Here is a 24,411-nt window from a genome sequence, read left to right as displayed (position 1 = left end):
ATCGATTACCGGGAGTTGAACAAGCTTACGGTCAAGAACCGTTATCCACTACTGAGGGTTGATGATTTATTCGATCAGTTGCAGGGGGCATCTTGGTTTTCCAAGATTGATTTGAGATCTGGGTATCATCAGATGAGAGTTTGAAAGGTGGATATCCAGAAGACGACCTATATGACTCGTTATGAGCACTTCGAGTTTGTGGTGATGCCTTTCGGACTCACCAACACACCGAAAATGTTCATGGATCTCATGAACCGGGTGTGCAGGCCCATGTTGGATCGGTCGGTGATCATGTTCATCGATGATATTCTGGTATACTCGAGGTCCAGAGAGCAGCTCGAGGAGCATCTTCAGGAGATTCTTGGAGTATTGAGGGCGGAGAGGCTTTACTCCAAATTCTCCAAGTATGATTTATGGTTACGAGAGGTCCAGTTCCTGGGGCACCTCGTTAATCAGAATTGGATTTTGGTCGACCCGGCTAAGATTGAGGCAGGTTTGTGGTGGGAGGTGCCGAGATCATGAGTTTTATGGGTTTGGTCGGCTACTATTGAAGATTTATCAGAGATTTCTCCAAGATTACTGTTCCTCTTACCAGATTGACCCGGAAGGGTGTTAGTTTTTCATAGGGGCCCAAGCAGCAGGTCTCGTTCGAGATTCTTCGCCAGAGATTGTGTGAAGCTCCAGTGTTAGCTCTACCTGAGGGAGTGGAGGACTTTGTAGTTTATTGTGATGCATCTATATCAGGGATGGGTGCGGTGTTGATGCATAGGAGGCATGTGATAGCATATGCATCGAGGAAGTTGAAGCCTCATGAGACAAGGTATCCTACCCATGTTTGGAGCTAGGGGCGGTGGTGTTCGCCCTCAAGATCTAGTGCCATTATTTGTAGGGAGTCCGGGGCACCATATTCACAGACCATAATAGTTTGAAGTACCTCATGGATCAGCCCAACCTGAATATGAGATAGAGGAGGTGGTTGGATGTAATGAAAGACTACGATTGCGAGATCTTATATCACCCATGCAAGGCTAATGTGGTAGCCGATGCCTTGAGCCGTAGAATAGAGAGTGCACCGATTCGAGACATGTGTATGAGGATGACGGTGATGACTCCAGTCCTAGATACCATCCGAGAGGCTCAGGTGGAGGCTGTGAGGCCAGAGAACCTCAAGAGGGAGCATATGATCGGACAGGTTTCCGAGTTTGAGACAGATAGTCGGGGGCTTATGACTTTCCATGGGCAGATTTGGGTGCTCTATACAGGTGGAGCTCGGTGCATACTGATGGAGGAGACACATAGATCGAGATTCTTGATCCATCCAATAGCCACTAAGATGTATTTAGATTTGAAGAGGGATTACTGGTGGCCCTGTATGAAAAGAAATGTGGCATGGGTAGTTGAGAGGTGCTTGACCTATCGTAAGGTTAAAGCGGAGCACCAGCATCCACATGGCCCGTTGCAGCCTCTAGAGATTCCACAATGGAAGTGGGAACATATTTACATGGATTTTATCAACAAATTACCAAGAATTGCGTGAGGTGTCGATGCGATATGGGTAATTGTGGACTGGTTGACGAAGAGTGCTAACTTTTTGGCTATCAGTGAGAACTCTTCTACAGAGAAATTAGCCGAGATTTATGTGAGAGAGGTGGTAGCTCGACATGGAGTGCCGATATCGATAGTGTCGGATCAAGATGTATGCTTTACTTCCAGGTTCTAGAAGAAGTTTCATGAGGAGTTGGGTACTTGGTTGCACTTCAGTACCGCATACCACCCACAGACAGACGGGCAAAGTGAGCGGACGATTCAGACGCTTGAGGAAATGTTGTGTGCATGTGTTATTGACTTCGGAGGAAGTTGGGACACTTATTTTCCATTGGCTGAATTTTCATACAACAACAACCACCATTATAGTATTGGTATGCCTCCATTTGAGCTCCTATATTGGAGGAGGTGTCAGACTCCCATCTGTTGGGGAGAGGTAGGGCAGAGAGTGATGGGTGGCACTGAGATAGTGCTCAAGACAATTGAGCAGATTCAGCAGGTTAGATAGAGGTTACTGATAGTCCATAGTCGCCAGAAGAGTTATGCAGACCGCTGATGATCCGACCTAGAGTTCTAGGTTGGAGATTTTGTCCTCCTGAAGGTATCCCTGTGGAAAGGGGTGATCCGATTATGGAAGCGGAGAAAGTTGGGTCCTATATATATCGGTCCTTTTAGAGTGACTGCCAGAGTGCAGAAGGTAGCTTATCAGTTGGAGCTACCTGTAGATTTGAGCCAGATTCATAACACCTTCCACGTGTATCAGTTGAGGAAGTGTGTAGCCGATGAGACGGCGGTGGTATCCTTAGAGGATATTCAGGTAGATGCGAGACTGAATTACATTGAGAGACCTACAACGATTTTGGATAGAAAAGTTAATACCGTGAGGAACAACGAGGTGAGGCTGGTTAAGGTGCAGTGGGAGCATCGCAGGGGATCCGAGTGGACTTGGGAGCCGGAGTCTGAGATGCGAAACCACTACCCAAAGTTGTTTGCAGAGCATGAATTCGAGGGCAAAGCCTGATTCTAGTGTGGGAGAATTGTAACATCTCAACTCCCACGTATAATATTTATTTATTTATTTATGATATGATTGATCAACTCGACGAGTTGGATGCCCCAACTCGTCGAGTAGAGACGAATTGGCCATGTGGGTTTTGTGACCAACTCGATGAGTCGGAGGGACCAACTCGACAAGTTGGCACTGTGAGAGGAAACCCTAAATCTCCGAGGTTTGGTCCTATTTAAAGGACCTTAAGCTCTCATTTCCGCCTCACCAGCCACCTTACTCCCTATGTGAAACCCTAATCGTCTAAATTGATCTAAGGGAGAAAGAGAGCTAATCTTTGGGTATTTTAGTAAACTTTTGGAAGAGAAGAGAAGAGTATCAAAGCAAGGAACGAGAAGAGACTATTGGATCTGGTGTTATTTCATTTAGAGCTTTTGTTGAAGGTAAAAAGTCTCCACCTTGCTCATTAGTTTGATTTGATCTCATTTTATGGAGTTTTAGGGCTTATTCCATCTTTCCTTGAGGCTTTGAGTGTGTTGATCTTACCAAGAGATTGAGACTTCAGATCTGGACCTTGTGAGGTCCCTAGAGTCTAAAGGTGCCAACTTTATCCAACTAATAGAAGAGATTTCATGATTAAGACCCTAAATGGAAGTTTTTTTTTGGCATTTCAAGCCCTAAGTGTCATGCATGGATGTAAAGCTTGCAGCTTTAGGTGGTATCTCTACCTTGGGAGGCTAGATCTATAGTTTGGGGTTGTAAATCTGACCTAAAGCGTCTGAATGAGAAAAAGGTCTAGAGGGGCTCAACGAGTCGATGAGCTGACTCGACGAGTCGACTAGGGTTTTCCCCGATGAGTCTGGACAAGAGTAACTCGGCGAGTTGATGAGACAACTCGACAAGTTAAGTTGGGTTTTCATGATATTTCTAAAGGAACGAGGGGACTTAACGAGTCACATAGTTGCACTTGACGAGGCGGGTCAACATGGACTATTGAATCGAGTGTTCACTTCTGTTGACTTTAGGGTTTAGTCAAGACAGGGATTATGGAGACCATGGAGGGGGTGGAATAGTCTTTTATGCATTCTAAGAGATTAAAGAGAGAAAATAACATTGTTTATTTGGATTTGTGATTTAAGTGTTAATTAGAGATAATTATCGTATGTGTTAGGTGGAGGCTAGATCGGTGAATCGTGTGCGAGATCTATTTGCTTACTTACTAGGTGATTCTTCTCACTATACTTACCTTGAATGGTAATTTTGTGTGACCAGAGGGTCTTATGTGCTTATATCGAGTATTGTGATATCCTGCATTATGTCTTTGTGATTTATATTGTGTATTATGCTGAGCTTTACTGAGTTAGGATTGGAAGGTCCACCGAATTGTGGGACCGGAGGGTTCCACTAAGACACATTGACCAGAGGTTGTTATTTGAGATATAGCCATGAGAGGTTAATGAGACATGTGTGGTATTTTGGGGAACTCACTAAGCTTCGTGCTTATCGTGTTATGTGTTTCGTGTTTCAGGTACTTCTCAGGATCACGGGAAGGCGCCAACTTGATTGTACACACGGGATAGAGTTTATGTTTTGAGGATCCTGGATTTTATTAGACACTTTATGAATTTGTGTTATTGACAAATTGACAATGGTGGTTTTTGGAATGTCATATTGAGAATTTTGTTGTTTTGAAAATGAAAATTTTCTTTGAAAATTTACGATGTTACATACAACCATCATATTGATAAATAATAAGTTTACATTGTATCCAAAACATTGTTTACTTGATACCATATACATATGACAAAAGTAAATGACGTGACGCTGCGACGCCCCATCCTCAAAACCATTTTGGTTACATGTCTACTGATTTCGTAAGAATACAATTAATTTTGAAAAGTGTCGATAATTAAGCTGGTGATTTCATAAGAGTTTTATATGAGAAAAATTGGAAATTTTTCCTTATAAAATGATAGAGTGCGCTTTTCAGAAAATCTAATATTTTCTTTAAAAATGAGATGTAAATCTTAAACCCAAGAGCATAAATGTAAGTAGTGCTATACTGGAAAATAGTATTGTGAAGTTTTATCTTTATATAAAACTAATTGAATGTATGTTAAAACCGTAAACCAAGTGTATTGTTAACACCCCATGTGAGTTATTATAAACGTCCTAGCGACTAGTGGCCTGCTATGACGTTCTTCAGGCGTCAGAATGTTAGATATTTGTCACCCTAGACCTACCGGTCTAACTGTAGCTAACAACTTAGGTGCAGGGTTGTCAGTTTCATATATATCTATACACAAGTGTCATGCTCTCTTACCAAGACTCTGTTTAGGACTTTAGTGTCTACTCTGGTAGGTACGGTGAAGCCAAATGTCTCACAAGTGTAACACCGTAAATTTTCAAACAAAATTTTCATTTTCAAAACCACATAATTCTCAATATCACATTTTAAAACCACAATTGTCAAATTGTCAAAAACATAAATTCATAAATTGTTTGGATGAAATCCAGTATCCTCAAAAACATAAACCCCATCTCGCGTGTACAATCAAGTCAGCGCCTTCCCGTGATCCTGAGAAGTATCTGAAACACATAACACATAACTCGGTAAGCACAAAGCTTAGTGATTTCCCCAAAATAACACACACATCTCATTAGCCTCTCATGACTATATCTCGATAAGACCCTCCGGTCAATGTGTCTCAGTCGAGACCCTCCGGTCCCACAACACGGGTTGGACCCTCGGGTCCTATCTTAATAAAACTCGGAATTATACACAAGCATAAATCACAAAGACATAATGCAAGATATCAAAATTCTCAATATAAGCACACAAGACCTTTCGGTCACGCAATGTAACCACTCATGGTAAGTATAGTGAGAAGACTCACCTCATAAGTAAGCAAGTAATCCTTGTAACCTTTGAACGGTCTAATCCTCGCCTATACGTCATAATCATCTCTAATTAACACTAATCAACTCAACCTAAATAAGTTAATCTAACCTGTCTCTCTAACCCTTCGAAAGGGTAAAAGACCATTTTACCCCTACATGGTCTACAATTCATGTCTTGACCAAACCCTAAAAGTCAACAAAAGTCAGCACTCGAGTCAATAGTCCATGCTGACTCAACTCGTTGAGTGCATCTATGTGACTCATCGAGCTCCCTTGTTTCCTTAGAAATGTTGTGAAAATCCAACTTAACTCGTCGAGTCGTCTCATCAACTCGGCGAGTTACAACACTTCCAGACTCATCGGGGAAAACCCTAACTGACTCGTTGAGTCTGCTCACCGACTCGTCGAGTCCCTTCAGTCCATATTCTCATTCAGACGTTTTTAGGTGAAAATGGTGTCTCATACTTTGGATCTAGACTTCTAAGGTTCACTTATCACGTAAAGCTGCAAGCTTTACGTTCATGGATGGAATTTAGGGCTTAAAATGCCAAAACAAGCTCCATAAAGGGTTTCATGCATGGAGACTTTCCCAAATGGATGCACACGATTAGGGTTTCTCACAGAGGGTTAGGATGATAAGGGAGGCAGAAATGAGGGCTTAAGGTCCTTTAAATAGGACACAAACCCTGAAAATTAGGGTTTTCTCACCCAACTCCTACTTGTCGAGTCATGGTCCTCCGACTCGTCGAGTAGACTCTAAAATCATGCGGCCATTACACTCTCTACTTGGCGAGTTGGTGCTCCCAACTCGTCGAGTTTCCTTGGCAAAATGAAAGAAATTAATTAAATAATATACCTGGGAATTGTGATGTTACAATTCTCTCCCACTAGAATCAGACTTCACCCTCGAAGACGTTCTCTGGAAACAACTTGGGGTACTGCTCTCGCATCTTGGACTCCGGCTCCTAAGTGCACTCGGATCCCTTTCAATGTTGCCAATGAGGCTAAACCAAGGGCACCTCTTTATTCGTCAAGACCTTTACCTTCCTATCCAAGATCTCTATCAGCCTCTCAATGTAGTTCAGGCTCGCATCTACGTGAATGTCCTCTAAAGGGATCACTGCTGTCTCATCGGCTACACACTTCCTCAGCCGGAACACGTGGAAGGTGTTATGAATCAGACTCAACTCTGCTGCTAGCTCCAACCGATAAGCTACCTTGCCCACTCGGGCAATCACCCTGAAAGGACCAATGTATCTAGGGCCCAACTTACCCATTTTCCTGAATCGAATCACCCTTTTCCATGGGGACACCTTCAGGAGGACAAAATCTCTAACCTGGAACTCTAGCTCTGAATGGCGCTGGACGGCATAACTCTTTTGACGACTCTGGGCCATCAGTAACCTCTGTCCGACCTGCTGGATATGCTCTGTTATCTTGAGCACTATCTTACTGCCCTTCATCACTCTCTAACCTACCTCCCCCAACAGATGGGAGTCCGACACCTCCTCACATGTAAAGAGCTCAAATGGAGCCATACCTATACTGGAATGGTGGCTGTTGTTGTATGAAAACTCAGCCAAGGGCAAGTAAGTGTCCCAACTTCCACTGAAGTCCATAACACATGCACGTAGCATGTCCTCGAGCGTCTGAATCGTCTGCTCGATCTGCCCATCTGTCTGTAGGATATATGCAGTACTGAAGTGCAACTAGGTACCCAACTCCTCATGAAATTTCTTTCAGAACCTGGAAGTAAAATGCACATCCTGATCGGACACTATCGACGTCGGCACTTCATGCTGTGCCACCACCTCTCGCACGTCGATCTCGGCCAATTTCTCTGCAAAAGAGCCCTCACTGATAGCCAGAAAGTGAGCGCTCTTCGTCAATCGGTATACAATCACCCATATCGTGTCGAGACCTCGCACAGTCCTTAGTAATGTGGTGATAAAATCCATGGAAATCTGCTCCCACTTCCACCGGGGAATCTCTAGAGGCTGCAACGGGCCATGTGGATGCTGGTGCTCCACCTTGATCTGACGACATGTCAAGCATCTCTCAACTAACCATGCCACATATTTCTTCATGTAGGGCCACCAATAATCCCTCTTCAAATCCAAATACATCTTGGTGGCTCTTGGATGGATCGAGAATCTCGACCTATGGGCCTCCTCCATCAAAATACTTCGAGTTGCACCCGTATATGGCACCCAAATCCGTCCATGGAAAGTCATAAGCTCCCGACTATCCGTCCCAAACTCAGAAATCTGCCCAATCACCTGCTCTCGCTTATGGTTCTCTGGTATCATGGCCTCCACCTAGGCCAATCGAATGATATCTAATACTTGAGTCATCACCGCCCTCCTCATGCATACGTCTCGGTTCGGAGCACTCACTGCTTTGCAACTCAGGGCATCGGATACCACATTAGCCTTGCCAGGGTGATACAAAATCTCGCAGTCATAGTCTTTCACTGCACCCACACCTCCTCTGTCTCATATTTAGATTGGGTTGATCCATAAGGTACTTCAGGCTCTTATGGTCCGTATATATGGTACACCGGACACCATAAAGATAGTGGTGCTAAATCTTAAGGTGAACACCACCGCCCCCAACTCCAAATCGTGGGTGGGATACCTCGTCTCGTGAGGCTTCAACTTCCATGATGCATATGCTATCACGTGCCCCCTCTGCATCTACACGGAACCCATCCTTTATATCGAGCATTACAATAAACTACAAAGTCCTCCACTCCCTAGAGAAGGGCCAACACTGGAGCTTTGCACAATCTTTGGCGAAGAGTCTCGAATCAGGCATGCTGCTCATACCCCCAAGCAAAATTGATAACCTTCCTGGTCAATCTGGTAAAAGGAACGACAATCTTGGAAAATCCCTGATAAATCTCCGATAGTAGCCTGCCAAGCCAAGAAAACTCATGATGTCAGATGGGGACCTCGGCACCTCCCATCGCATAACTGCCTCAATCTTGGCCAAGTCGACCAAGATCCCATTTTGATTAACGAGGTGTCCTAAGAACTGGACCTCTCGTAACCAGAAATCACACTTGGAGAATTAGGCATAAAGCCTTTCTGCCCTTAATACCCCAAGAATCTCCCGAACATGCTCCTCGTGCTTCTCTCTGGACCTCGAGTACACCAGAATGTCGTCGATGAACATGATCACCAACCTGTCCAATATGGGCCTGCACACCCGGTCTATGAGATCCATGAATGTTGTCAGTGCATTGGTAAGCTTGAAAGGCATCACCACAAACTCATATTTCCCATAATCAGTCCTAAAGGCCGTCTTCTGAATATCCTACTCGCAAACTGTCATCTGATGATACCTAGATCTCAGATCAATCTTGGAAAACCAAGACGCCCCATGTAACTGATTGAATAAATCGTCGATCCTCGGTAGTGGATATTGGTTCTTGACGGTCAGCTTGTTCAACTCCTAATAGTCGGTGCACATCCGGTGTGAACCATCCTTCTTCTTGACAAAAAGGATGGGTGCTCCCCACGACGAGCTACTCGGTCTAATAAAACCCTTTCCAAGCAGATCTTGGAGCTGCGAGGATAACTCCTGCATCTTGGTAGGCGTAAGGCGATATAGTGCCTTAGCAATAGGCGCTGCACCCGGAATCAAATAAATTTGGAACTCCACTTGCCTATCGAGAGGCACACCTGACAACTCCTTAGGGAAAACTTCGGGGAACTCACACATAACCGGAACTTCGGAGATAGAACTCGACCTCTCAGTGGCAATTCTCGTACCTATCGCATATGCTAGATAGCCCATACATGCCTATTGTAAACTCTGTCTCACCCTAGCGAAGGAATCGAAAGCTGATCTAGATCTGGTCCCCTCACCAAGCACAGTAAGCACTCCCCCACTAGGGTTTCGTATGGTCACCATCTGACACTCACAGTCAATCACTACTCCAAACCGGCTCAACCAGTCCATGCCCACTATGACACAAACATCACCCATCACCATCGGCACCAGATCTGTAGGGAACTTAACACCGAAAATCTCCAACACACATCCCCAGAATACATCGGTGGCAAAAACCATATGCCCGTCGGCTATAGAAACCCTTAGTGGTCGACTTAACGCCTCACGACTGACAATAATGTGACTCACACTTGAGTCAAATAGCACCAAAGAAGGCACATAACTCACAAGAAAAGTACCTATATACAACACATTATAAGCATAAACAAATCTCAAAATAACAGAAATAAGGAAATACGTACTAGCCACGACATTAGGTGATACACGGACCTCCTCCGCCGTCAACCGGAAAGCTCTCCCACGAGCCGTTAGAGCCTCCGCCTTTTCTGGCTGACCATCAGTAGCGTGCAAGGCAGCATGAGTAGAAGTCTGGACTGATCCTTGAGTGAGCTGAGGTCACTTGGCCTTCCGATGGCTGGTCTGGTTGCAGAGAAAGCAAACTACAAATCCCTTAGGACAGTCCTTCGCCATATATCCTTCTTTTCCACACTTGTAGCAAATCCCTGGACGACATGATCCCTCATGACTCTTACCGCACTTGCCACAAGCGCAGCCCTTCTGTCCCCCATCTCTCATATCAGCAGGCTTTTCCCGCTTCGTCGCCGGCTACGACTGTATTGGTCTCCTATCTCTACCCCGAGACTTCGCCTCCTCATTGGTCTGCAACTCTAGCTCAATCTCCCTCCTCTTGGCATTGGTCTGAAGCTCAGCCAATGTCTGGTATGACGAGTTTGACATGAACTTCCGAATATCCCTCCTTAAGATGCTCAAATACCGACTCACACGTGCTTGCTCGACAGACACGTGCTCAGGGAAAAACAATGCCCTCTCATGAAGCATCCTGATAATCTCTGTCGCAATTTTTGTCTTCTGCTTGAGAGACAGAAACTCCTGGGCTAACCGTTCCCTCTCCACAGGGGGAGCATACTCATCTCGAAACAACTATGGAAACCTCTCCCATGTGACCGCAACATGGTTTGCATGAGTAAAACTAGTAGTCACGAACATCCACCAGTCCTTCGCTCCCAAGCGAAGCTGGTTCAGCGCAAATCGAACTCTCAGGTGATCTGGGCATGAGCATGTATAGAAACGTCTCTCAATGTCAGAGATCCATTTCATGGTAGCAATCGGATCCTGTGTCCCGTCAAACTCTGGTGGCTTCGTGTTGCTGAACTCCTGGAACAACAAGGAGTCACCTTCCTGTGGCCTAGCAGCAGCTACAGCTGCGGTGGCTACAGCAGCAGCAACCTCCATAACAGCAGTGTATCGCTCATCTAATGTCTCAATCAGCGTGGTCTTAATAGATCCAAACATCTCTTCTATGGCCACTATGATAGTTCCACCTCCTCATGAATGATCCGGCGAATCTCTTCATCACTGGCACTGCTGCTCTCGGGGTTGTGGCATGTACACACCGTAATGTATGTGAAACAAAACATGAAAAATCATCAAAGACTCGTTCGAGCATACCCACACATGATTCTCGTCCCAACATGCTCCTTAGTATCCTAAGGATGCTTACTTGGGTCACATACAGATCCGGTGCTTTCAGTAGTACAGGCGCAATACGACCTTCCACATCAACCCGTAGTCACCCCAAGTCCTCCTCCCAGGATCTAAATTCACAAGTACTCTATCTCTCACTAGTATTAGACTACTCTCTTAGTAGGCTCCTCCTATGCCCATCTTGGTATCTCTCCTAGATTACTCAAACTCTCTCTAAAGGTTCCTGCTATGTCTCTCCCTACTCAGTACACATACAAAGCAAATAGTACATAAAATCAATCAGTAACATACCCTAGGCTAAGGCATCATGAATCAGGCAACTCTACCCATAATTTCTGAAGTGCCTAGCCTATTCTAAAGCTTGTAGCTCCAATATCTCGTAATATAAACAAATATTGGTATTTTAGGAAATCACCGTTCGGGCTCTGGCTGATTGTACACACTGCTCCGTCTCGTTTTCTCTTAAAAACTCTTAGGCCCTGTTTGATATATGTCTGACAGAGTCAGGTCAGACATTTTTGGCTGACTCGGTCAGCTAAAGTTGTTTGATAAACAAAATTTATGTGGTTGACTCGGTCAACAAGATCTGAGTAAGAAAGAGGTCGAGAATTAGCTGACTGTGAAATAAAGAAAGGCTTTCCAAAGTTACCCATGGGCTTTAAAAATCCAACAGTGGAAAAGAGGGTGATGGGAATCGAACCCATCACCTTGCACTCAAAAACCAACATATTTACCACCAAACTAGAAGTTTTCTTTTGTTATAGTTGCTCAAACATTATATATATATATATATATATATATATATATATATATATATATATATATATATATATATATATATATATATATATATATATATATATATATATATATAAAACTGATTATTATTATTATTATAATTATTATTATTGTTATTATTATTATTATTATTATGATTATTATTATTGTTTTTTATCATTATTTATATAATAATAATAATAATAATAATAATAATAATAATAATAATTATTATTATTATTATTATTATTATTATTATTATTATAATTATAATAATTATTATTATTATTAATTATGATTATTATACTTTTTATTATTATTATTATTATTATTATTATTATTATTATTAATATTATTATTATTATTATAATTATTATGATTATTATTATAATTATTTATCATTATTTATAATATAATAATAATAATAATAATCATTATTATTATTATTATTATTATTATTATTATTATTATTATTATTATTATTATTATTATTATTATTATTATTATTATTATTGCATAGAAACGTATAGAGCATGGTATATAGTGTTGAGTTTATTTGTGTTGCGTCATGGGCTTGTATTTTGTATCCGGATTGGGCCTGTCCATCCGTGATTATCTAATAGGGTTAAACTATAAATATACATGCATGTATGCATTAGAATAAAGTTGTTAATTACGTTTATTATTTTGTAACCCTAAACACCTCGTGTTCATAGTTACGTTCTTTATTGTTTGACTGCATAGAATCTAACGATCCTGATTGAAATTTGTTTCGACAATTGGTATCAGAGCAGGGGTCTATGTGATCAATACACATTCCTTCTGTACTTAGAATTCTTTAGGGTTTCCGCTTTTATCGTATAAATAGAAGTCGTCTTCTCCATAGCGACTGTAACTCTGTTTCTGATAAAACCCTAATCTTAAGTTTACAGGTTTGATTCTAGCAGCTCACCATGTCTCATGAAGATTCGCAAACAAATCCCATCAACATCTCAAACATCATTGGATCCACTACCAGAATTCCCATTCTTTACACTCAAGTACAAAGTATGGGTGCATCACTTTGAAGATCACGTGGGTGGATCTGAAGACAATGGCTATCTCATCTGGGAAGCTATCACGCTTGGGCCGTTTGTCCACTTAGGAACGAACACAACAGTTAATTACCAAAAGGAATATAACAAGCTGGTGGCGGATGTAGAGAAGATGCCACAGGATGAGAAAGACAAGTTGCTATGTAATGTTAAAGCAATGAGAATGATCAGATTCGCCTTGCAATCTGACACTTTTCGGTTGGTTGGTTCATGCACGATGGCCAAAAAATCCGGGATAGGTTGAAAGAACTCTATTCAACCGATGAAGATCTGGAACACTCCATTCAAACCTTGTTACTATCAGAATTTGGACTTTTCGAACAGAAATCAGAAGAAAAACTCATACAAACTTTTGATCGGTTTAATCATCTCCTAAGTAAGATGATCAAGCACGGAATAGAAAGAAAGTTTGTAGGGTTTCAAAGCACTCCATGGATGATGGCAATGGGCCCCTTTGATGAATTCTAGGTTAAAAGCCCAAGACTTGTCTTTTCCTTATAAATAGTCATGTATTATTCACAATTAGGGTTAAGAGTGTGAGGCAAAATGTAGCCGCCACGTGAGGTTTCTTATGTAGTGTTAGATTCTTTAGTCTATGCTTTAAGTGTAATTTATTCCTCATATTTCAATAAATCGAGTGATCATTCGACATAATCTTCATTATTTGTGTTTGTTCTTATTTTTCGCATCTTGTTCATCAAATCACAATTAGGGTTTCATTCCCAACAAGTGGTATCAGAGCGGGTCTTTGAAGATCTATTGACTTTTGAAGTATCGGTTCTTGATTTGATGATTTTCTACACAAGATTTTGAAGATGTTTGATGTTTTGGCGGTATGGAATAAAGATTTTTGTTCGATCTACTGTTCATGGAGATTTATGTTGTTCATTGTTCATATACTGTTAATCTGGGTCTATTCGATCGATTTACCCCAATTTTTTTTCTGTATTCATCCGATGTCGTAATTTTCATGAGCCCATCATCACTGTACTGTTCATTTGTCTCATACTATAAGCCCATGGATCCCTTTCACTGTTCATTTGTCTAATCTGCAAGCGTTCATCCCTTGTTCGTTTAATCTTATGTCGATTATGTGTTCCTGTAATTTAATCGATCCAAAATTATGTTTGGGTTTTTCACAGTTTCGATTACTAGCTATTTCAATCGACTTAATTCTCCGTGTTACAACGTGTTCATTTAGTAATCAATCTTTGATTGATCTTGGTGTTTCTTGTACGAGTCTGTGGTTAAATAACCTACTTGTTTCAATCGGTTTTGTTTGGGAACCAATTTTTGTGAATCCTTGATCGTATGTGCTTTGACGATTTCTTTAAAGCGATTGGGTGTTTGGCAATTTTGAATACCAGTGATGAATAGATAAAGATCGGATGAACATAACTGGATTGTGGTTTTATTGGACAAAACTGTAATGTTTGATCTCACTGGGAATTGGAAGAGTGATATTGGAAACGATTGAAATCGAATCTCACTGGGAACGAATGAAATTGGAATTGGAACTCAATTGGAAGAACACCAGTCAAGGCAAAAAGTCAAAATTGACTATTGGAGGTGAACCACGAACGAACCTGGAATGATTTAATGTTCGCGTGTTTGTGCTAGAAACGAAAAACGAACGAAATGGACTGTGATATGGGTGTTTCATGAACTGCAAACGAATCAATCTCAATTGGGACGAACATTGGTCAACAGAAAAGTCAAGATCGGTGTGACATCCTTATCAGCGATCAGAAGCGAACCTATGATTGGGTTCGTTTGTCAGCCCTTGGAACGAAAGCACTTGGAACAAAAGAGGGGAGGACCGAAAGCGACCCTATGGTTCGGCTTGGCTAAGGTTTCGCTCCTTATTCTAATCGTGATGCTCGGTTTTGCTTTTGTATCAATGAAATTGGGTTCGCTTGTTAATGGTTGGAGCGAACGAAGGATGAACCGAAAGCGAAAGGAGTTTCGCCTGATGAAGCTTGATATGGAAATAAGAAACGAACCGAACGTTCGGTTGTGTTCGCTTCAGGTGAATAAATGGCGGTCTTGAAACGAACCTAGGTTCGGTTGCTTGTGCTTGAAAAAAAAAGTGACTCAGATTCGCGTCTTTATGCTTGGAAATGATGGAATTGAATGGAAGCTATTTGTGGTTTCGCTTGAAATCATGTTCCAGTCGCTGTGTTCTTTCATTAAAATATAAATGGGGAAGATGACTTAATGTTTCATACTTGGTCCCTGCCACTTCAAGAATTTGACGATCTGGTCCCTATACTTTTCATGCCTTGGCAGTTTTGGACCATTTCCAGATTCTGTTACATATATAAAGGGGTATGTTGATGCTAAATTACAATTCCAGCCCCTGAGTTTTTGGAAAATGACAGTTTCTGCCCTATATTCAGAAAAGTTTACAAATTTGAGGGCTGGTGAACAGTTTTGAATTCTTTAACGCACATATTTTTTTGTGAACAGAAAAATAAAGATTCCATCAAGTCTTGTCGGTTCGGAAAGTCGTTTTTCGTGATAACGTCAAATTTTCACGACTTTTTCGGATTTTATACTTCATCGTTAATATCTTTTTGTCGCGGGGGAGCATAGTAAATTCTTATCCATTCAAGATCATTCTCATGACCATTTGAAGGCTTTATAATCATGTTTTTGATTATAAATCGGGGGAGAATTTGGTATGGCCATTCGAAATTAGATTTGTGACTTTTCAAAGTTGAAGATTTTTGATAAAGCTTGTGGGAGAATTATGAAGGTAGCTTTTACAACAGAAGTTATTCATCGAGCTCTACTAAAGCTTTTACAGAGAAGTATCCTTTACAGCGGAAGTTTTTCATCGAGCTCTGCTAAGGACTTGTTATATCTCCGACTTCTTGTATTTTCTCGATCAAGTGGCGTTACGAATCTTAAAGTTTGGGTTGTTACATGATATTTTTTGATGGCTTATATCATTAGCTTATTTGAAGATCATTGTGACTTGGAGGGGGAGCTCTTCAAAGACAAGAAGTGATTCAGTTTCTTTGTTCTGAAATGGGTTTTATGGCGGGTTTGGTTTTCATGAAGATTCTTTGGGATTACATTCGAAAATGAAGTTTAAAGACATTACTTCAGTGCCTGATTTATATATCCTAGAGCCCGTGTTTGAAGACTATTGAAGAATCAAGATTCGTGGATTGCTTCATATATTCCTCGTTGCAGATCTTTTTATTTGATAGATGCTTGTTTTGGAAGTTAAAGCATTGTCATCCATTCCATACTTTGAGGGGGAGATTGTAGGGTTTCAAAGCACTCCATGGATGATGGTAATGGGCCCCTTTGATGAATTATAGGTTAAAAGCCCAAGACTTGTCTTTTCCCTATAGATAGTCATGTATTATTCACAATTAGGGTTAAGAGTGTGAGGCAAAATGTAGCCGCCACGTGAGGTTTCTTATGTAGTGTTAGATTCTTTAGTCTATGCTTTAAGTGTAATTTATTCCTCATATTTCAATAAATCGAGTGATCATTCGACATAATCTTCATTATTTGTGTTTGTTCTTATTTTCCGCATCTTGTTCATCGAATCACAATTAGGGTTTCATTCCCAACAAAGTTGATCGAGCAGAAGGCGACCTTCATGAACGGTCTCAGACCAGAATGGATGGCCATGGTCTCAACCGTGAAAGCTCATGAATAGTTTAAATCTTACTCACTAGCGAAACTTGTGGGAATTCTTAAGTCTCATGAAAGTGTAGTGACCAAAGAAACTAAGGTAGTTTCAGGTGTGGGGACGCAGGCCCTTGTCTCAAAAGGAAAAAAGCATAACAGAAGAGGAAGAAGAGTCTGATATGTATGAATGTGACCTTACAAGCGAGGAGTATGCTTTGATGGTTACTAATCCAAAGAAGTTTGCACGAAGAAAATTTCCTGTCAACAAGAACCGAAACTGGCAGGGAAGTTACAGCTCTGAGAAGGTGAAGGATGAAGAGAAAAATTCTTCTCAAAAGGATGAAGACAAGAAGGAAAGCAAACTTGCGGGAGACTCTGGGTTTGACTATAATTACTGTCACGACAAGAATCACTTTGCCAAAGATTGCATGCTAAGGAAAATGGCTGATAAAAGAGATGGTGAAGATGACGAGGCGTGTTATATGCGCAAGTTGGAAGAAATCAAGAAAAAGAAAGCAACTAACAGTTCTATGAATGCCTTGATCGTACAGGAGAATGCAAATGAAGATGAGTTAGGTAGCGTTGAAGTTTGGTCTACCGAATCTGAAGATGAAGAGGTAAGAAATCCCACTTATGGAAGGGCTTATGTGGCAAAAGAAGTAGGTTCGGCTGAAGATGTCTAATGGTCACAGCTGGATCATCAACTGAAAGTGCGATTGAGGAACCGAACCTGACAAAAGACAAGTGTTTTGCAGCCAAGCCTGTGAGTGAGAAGATAAACGACTGCGATCGACTGATCAAAAAGGTACAATCCATCCTTGAATCACTTAATGTTCCATTAACAGATTATGAAGATGAATTAAAAGAATTAAAATTCAAATTTTCTAACTTAAGTGGTAGTCTCTTGGAAACTCGCTTAGCGAATTCTAATCTAACTGACCAACTCAGCAGGGTGTCTTCAAAAAGTGAGGAGAGAAGAATGTGGATTGAGTTGAAGGAGGCGGAATTAAATAAAGCTAGGCATGAAAGTATTTATTTACAAAGAGACAATTTAAAGTTTCTAAAACAAAGGAATGTTTTTTGTTTAATTGCTAAGCGTTTATATACTAATATTGCTCAATTGCATTTAAGTTGTGAGATTGCGAAGAAGATTCATAAAATGATCTTACCCTTCCTTGAATTTAAGGAGGATGAGGTCATTGCTGAGTGTGAATCAATAGTGTCATCAGAAAAGCCATCCATGTCTTACAAAATTGGACTAGACAAGATAGAAACCTTCATCGATTCTAAGGAACATAAATATATGCTCAAAAATCTTTTGGATGAAAATTATAGGTTAAAAATTAAGTGTGAAACCATTCAATCTTTTGACTCGTCAAACGCCAAATTAATTTCAGAAAATAAAATAAAATTAGATAATACGTCTGAATTTGATGAAGAAAGTGAGATGAGCAAAATTTCAGTGGAAGACAAAGTCGATTGCTCTAAGTTTATGAAGAGTGAAACCGAAAATGAGAAACCTCTCATATCCGAAAATTTGGTTGAATTCGCTCGAATGTCAAAAGAAAAGCCACAAAAACTCAAAGAAAAAGCCATGATCTATAAAAAGGTTCAAACAGTGCCGAATCAGGTCTATGCAGTTACCGGTGTCACTGCAAAACAAACATCATAGTTAAAAATCCTGGTCGACAAAGACAACGCTGAAGGATGTGACGATTACTTCTGGTCAGATCCTATAGACAATGCAGAAGAAACCATAGGCTTATCTAAGCAACCTTCATGGAGGGTTAAAGGAAGATACGTTGCTGAACCCATCAACAAACCCTCAAGTTTCGACAAACCAAGCACAATTGGAACCAAAGAAATCCTTGAAGAACTAATGAAAGAATTGAGAGTTCCAACTAAGACAACCGAAACTCAAAAGGAGAAGCCAACGGCAAGCTTCAATATCCACAAATCGCAGAAGGAGTTAGCTTAAGAAATCAAAGATACATGAAGAATCTGAGTGAGCGAAAACATCATTGGCAATCTCAAAATCCCAAATATGTTCCTCCAAAGAGAGAATCAAGTGATAAAGGAAAGGAAAAATTGAAAGGAAAAGAAAAGCTCAGCCCAAATTCATATAACTCCAGCTATCAGAACCGAAAGTCCAGTTTCGATTTCCAAAGTAGTTCACATAACCGAAAGTCTAGTTTTGGTCCCCAAACCAGCTTCAGTCCCAAGTCTAGTTTCGGTCCTTCCATCAAATCAAACTTAGTAAAGGATATCAAAGGAAAGGGAAAGCTCAATTCTGAAATTCATAATAAGAAAAAGTCAGCTAACCCTAGGATTCAAAAGCAAACACCGAAATTATTTAACAACATACCAACTAATACACCAAAGTTTAAACAAGACAAAACTAAAATCAAGGTGTATACCATTAAAAGAAAAGATCAATTCACTCTAGTAAAACGAACATATTTAGTTGATATTTCTTCTGCAATTCCCTTTTCTATGAAAGACTCAGCGGGACCCAAGAAACTTTGGGTTCCTAAATCTGCTTGAATTTGCAGGTTATACGTGACGATCAGTTCAATGATGAATGGTATATAGACAGTGGATGCTCGCGTCACATGACAGGAAAAAAGGAAGAGTTGAGGGAGTTTCGGTCACTAAAGGATTGTGGTTCTGTAAAGTATGGCAATAACTCCTATGGAACAACCAAAGGATATGAAATGATAACCAACGGAGACTTCTCAATTCAAAAAGTTGCGTATGTGGAAAAATTGCAGCACAATCTTATCAGTGTGTCACAATTAGTTGTGGGCACAGGTTTGAAGGTATCATTTGATGATGAGGGCTCTGAGATAATCGACAAACAATCTAAAAGGATTCTGTTGAAGTCTCAACGTAAGGGAGAGATGTATCCTTTAAATCTCAATCCAATTCGAGGTAAACCAACGATATGTCTGCTATCAAAGGTGAATACTAATGAAAGTTGGTTGTGGCATCGACGCATATCGCACCTGAACTTCAAAGATATTAATAAGTTGGTGCTTGGTGATCATGTTCGAGGCCTTCCTCTTTTCATGTTTGATAAGGAACATCTGTGTGTAGCATGTGAGATGGGTAAACAGAGCAGAAAGAGCTATCCTACACGAATCAATACAAAGATTGTTGAAGCTCTCGAACTTCTGCACATTGACTTATGTGGACCTTCAGCTATCGAAAGCTTCGGTGGGAGTAAGTTTATTCTTGTTATTGTAGATGATTTTTCTCGCTTCACCTGGGTTTTCTTTCTTAAACAGAAATCAAATGCTACTCCCAAGTTGAAGGTGTTTATCAAGCAAGTTGAAGTACAACTGAGAAAGATGGTGAGGAATATTAGAAGAGACAATGGGCCGGAATTCAAAAATAAAGAATTTGAGGACTTTCTGGCAAACAAGGGGACGACTCACAACTTTTCAGCTCCTTATACACCACAACAGAATGGGATTGTTGAAAGACAAAACCGTTCTTTGTGTGAAGCAGCCAGAACCATGTTGAGTTTCGCTTCCCTTCCATTATACTTCTGGTCTGACGCTGTTGCAACCGCATGCTACACTCAGAATCGATCCTTGCTCAACAAAAGATTCTCAATCACTCCATATGAGATCTTAAACAATCGGAAGCCTAATGTCAAATTTTTCCACATATTCGGTTCAAGGTGCTTTATTTTCAATTCTAAAGAGAACCGAAACAAGTTTGACGTCAAAGTTGATGAGGGAATTTTTCTGGGTTACTTGCTAACATCAAAAGCATGCAGAGTATTGAACAAACATTCCAAACGAATTGAAGAATCCTTCTATGTGACCATTGACGAAAATTACATGAAGAAAGCTCAAAGGAGCGAATATGACTTATGGGAAATTTTTCCTGAATCGGGTCAAGTCTTGGTTCCCATATCCAACTTGTTTGAAGAGTACATTCGGTTATTTGATGAACCATAGAAAGTAGTACACTCTAAAGCGAACGCGGAAGACAACAAAATCAATAATCTCAAAAGGATTATAGATGAAGCTGCTAAAGAAATAAAAATTGATCCTCCTAAATCGATAGGTGGTCAATCCTCCACTTACTCTCCAAACTGTTGGGTCAAAATATGGTTTATACTTTACTTTTCTGGGCAGTTGTATTTTTGTGTAATATTTATGAGTTTATGGTCTAGTTTACGGCTGAGTTTACGGCCGTAAACACCTTACGGCCGTAAACTCATTTACGGCCCATTTGTTTCCGGCCCATGTTCCCTTGTATAAATAGAGGTGTTAGGGTGAGGAGTAGTGATTGATGAACACTAGAAGGAGTTTACGGCTAGAGAGAAAAAGGAACGTTTGTGTGGGTGAATCTTGTGTAAGGAACTTAATTCATATTATCAATACATTCAAGATCCATATTATTGTTCTTCTCCTTCTCTTCTATTTGATCTGACATCATCCGTTTGATTGGGATTCTGCACCATCAAACGGATCTGACTGATACACGGGCAAATTAGGGACTTACACAAACAACGACTCATTGTTCAAGAGGGAGAGTTCATCAGCACCAAAGACAACCGAAATATCTTTTGAGGGGGATAATCCAATTACATCCCCAACTTATAAAGGTCCAGGCGAGGGGGAACATACAGTTCCAAACCCACCCAATAGTAGTCCAATCGAGGGGGAGAATCTGACTCCCATTGTGGATGACAACTCTGATTCTGACAAAGGTTACACTTCGCCAGTCGAGGGGGAGAAAGAGAATGCAAATGACGAAGGTGATCAATCAAAACTTGAAGAGGAAGTAAACGCAGAGTTGGATCCAGCCTATGACCCGAATTATCCTCCTTTAGTGAAGTGCACCAACGATCATCCCAAAGCTCAAATTATTGGAGAATCATTTTAGAAAGTCCTTACCCGTTCTCAGTTAAAAGCGAGACAAACTACATTATTCTCTAAAGTTGAATTCTGCATGTTTAACTCGTTTGTCTCCAAGGTCGAGCCGAAAACAGTTAATGTTGCACTTGATCATTCTGATTGGGTTCAAGCAATGCAAGATGAGCTCCATGAGTTTGAACGCAATCGATTTTGGAGGCTGATTCCCACACCAAATGATGCTTCAGTGGTTGGCTTGAAATGGGTCTTCGAACAATTTCGACAAAGAGGGAAACGTTATTAGAAACAAGGCTCGGTTGGTAGTAAAAGGATATTGCCAAGTGGAAGGAATAGACTATGTGTAACAGCCCAAAATCTCAAGTATTGTTAAATTGCAATTTGGGGTGTTTTAAAGGAGAGACTCGGCGAGTTGGAGCCAGACTCGCCGAGTAGGGTCGCAGAGTTGGTCGCGGGTTCGCGACTGGACTCGACGAGTCCAGATATGGACTCGGCGAGTCGACGCTGTTCAGTGGAAAACCCTAGCCGTTCGGTTTGGGAAGTATTTAAGGGATCTTATGCCTCCATTGTTCGCCTTTTGGCCGACTGAGAAGGATCCTAAATCGGTTGTGGGCATCCAGAACAAGGTTTGAAGATCATTGGTGATTTGAGGAAGTTATGGTCCAAGAAGGAGAAGGTTATGGCTAATGGGACAGCAAGGGAATCAAGTTTTGAGGCTTGGGAACACTGAGAGTGCATGATTCAGGTAATCTTTCGGATTATTTCCTGTTATGTGAATGTGTGCATGGATTTAGGGTTTGTGAAACCCATTTGGTGATTTAATGGATTATTATGTTGTTATACAAAAGTTTATACCCTGGTAATAGGATGATTAGAGGTCCAGAAGTCCCATTAGTGCGTTTTTCGGGAATATACGTATCTCAGGAAGCAGTTCGATTGACTGCATGGCGTGGACTCGCCGAGTCGGATGATCAGACTCGGCGAGTAGCTTGAAGATTCACTAGGACTCGCCGAGTTGTTCTTCAGACTCGGCGAGTAGCTTGAAGATCTACTGGAACTCGTCGAGTCGTTCTTCAGACTCGGCGAGTGGTGTCAGGATGCTTATACTCGTCGAGTTACCCTTTGCACTCGACGAGTCCAGTCAGGATTGACCGTTGACCTGTATATATATTAGAGGGGTCAGTTGCCTTGTTTGATAAGATCATTAACTAAGGCTGTGGTATTATAGGGAACCTGCGGAACTAGCGGATTGTGTGCGAGTAGCTCGAAGAGGTTATAGCCTGCGTACTACGAGGTGAGTCTTCTCACTATACCTCACCCGGAAGGGTTTGATTGTGTGACCAGAAGGTCAAGTATGTTATGTGTTATGTTTATATGCTATGAATGGAAAGTTAGCTGCTACGTGTGATATACATGCTTATATATGGGCCGGAAGGCAAGGTATTATGTGACAGAAAGGTCAGGTATGTTGTGTGTTATGTTTATATGCTATGAATGGGAAGTTAGCTACTACGTGTGATATACATGCTTATATATGGGCCGGAAGGCAAGGTATTATGTGACAGAAAGGTCAGGTATGATATGTGATATATGTGCTTTATGTGTTAGAGTATTTGTATTATGTGTTATATATGTGTACGGGCCGGAAGGCGATTATCTTGTGGACCGAAAGGTCCGGGCCGGAAGGCAATGTTATGTGGATCGAAAGATCCGGGCCGGAAGGCGATATTATGTGGATCGAAAGATCCGGGCCGGAAGGCGATATTATGTGGATCGAAAGATCCGGGCCGGAAGGCAATGTTATGTGGACCGAACGGTCCGGGCCGGATGGCGTATGTGCGTAAGGTATATTGGGGAACTCACTAAGCTTCGTGCTTACGTTGTTTATGTTACGTTGTTTCAGGTTCTTACAGTAACGCGGGATGGCAACGGTTCGATTGTACACACCAAAGAAAGAGTCGAGTTTTGGAGGATCCTGGTCTTCTTTTATAATGAAAATGAAACTACGTTTTGTAATTTGAATGTGAATAAGACTTTAAACAAGTGTTTTTAATATTAAAGTGATTAATTAAATGAAAATTTTATTTTTGGAAATCTGGGTGTTACAAATTGGTATCAGAGCCTTGGTTTGAGGGATTCGGACGCGCCTACGGGTAAATCTGGACTCAAACTGAGGAAGTAAGAAAAAGTTTTCCAAATAAATGGTTTTCTAAAAGTGAATAAGAGTTCAAAGAGAAAGCAAGAAAGAGCAGTGTGTACAATCAGCCAGAGCCAAACGGTGATTTCCCAAAATACTCTTACTTTTGTATTATGAAATATCTATTATGCACTTTATGAGATATTATTGCATGCTAGAGACAGGCTAGGTATTTCACATCTTAGGACTAGAGTGGCCTGATTTGTGATGCCTTAGTCTAGGGTTTGCTGTTATATGTGCGTTATACTTTTATGTGTATGTGATGAGTGAGAGTATCTAGTTAGAACGCACAAGGGGTAAGGCTACGGAGTACAGAGGTACTTCCGAGGAGGAATCGAGAAGGTGGAGCTACCACAGATGGGGAGTCCTATGTATGCTTCAATGCTCGAATGCTGCTTGCTTTGTGCTTTGTGGAGTTATCGATGATGGGAGTCAGCTACCAAGTGAGTATGACGATACTCAGGAGGTAGAGGGCTGGCATCATTGGGAACTCTTCAGCAGTTGATAGCAAAGAAGTGGGAGGACAGCGGAAGGGACTAGGGAGTAAACCTAGCCAGATGAGTGCGCTGGTAGAGTAGAGGATTTCGCTGGAAAGCGAGCACGCGCGATGCGATTGGTGAAAGAGCAGGTTTATCAGCTACTTAGGAACTCTGGAATGGTCCGTGTGGAAAGTATGGGTAGATGTGGCAGGTAGTATGGGCCCGTACTACTGAAAGCAGAGGACCCATACTTGATACAGGGGGCATTCTGAAGGTCCTAAGGAACAGATTGAGGGGTGATGTTATGGTTCGGATACCATACATCGGAGCGGATACAGAGTGATGTTAT

The sequence above is a fragment of the Lactuca sativa genome, chromosome 9 (genome assembly GCF_002870075.4).
Source record: "Lactuca sativa cultivar Salinas chromosome 9, Lsat_Salinas_v11, whole genome shotgun sequence".
NCBI classification, from domain to species: Eukaryota; Viridiplantae; Streptophyta; class Magnoliopsida; order Asterales; family Asteraceae; genus Lactuca; species Lactuca sativa.
Note: the sequence above shows the minus strand (reverse complement) of the source record.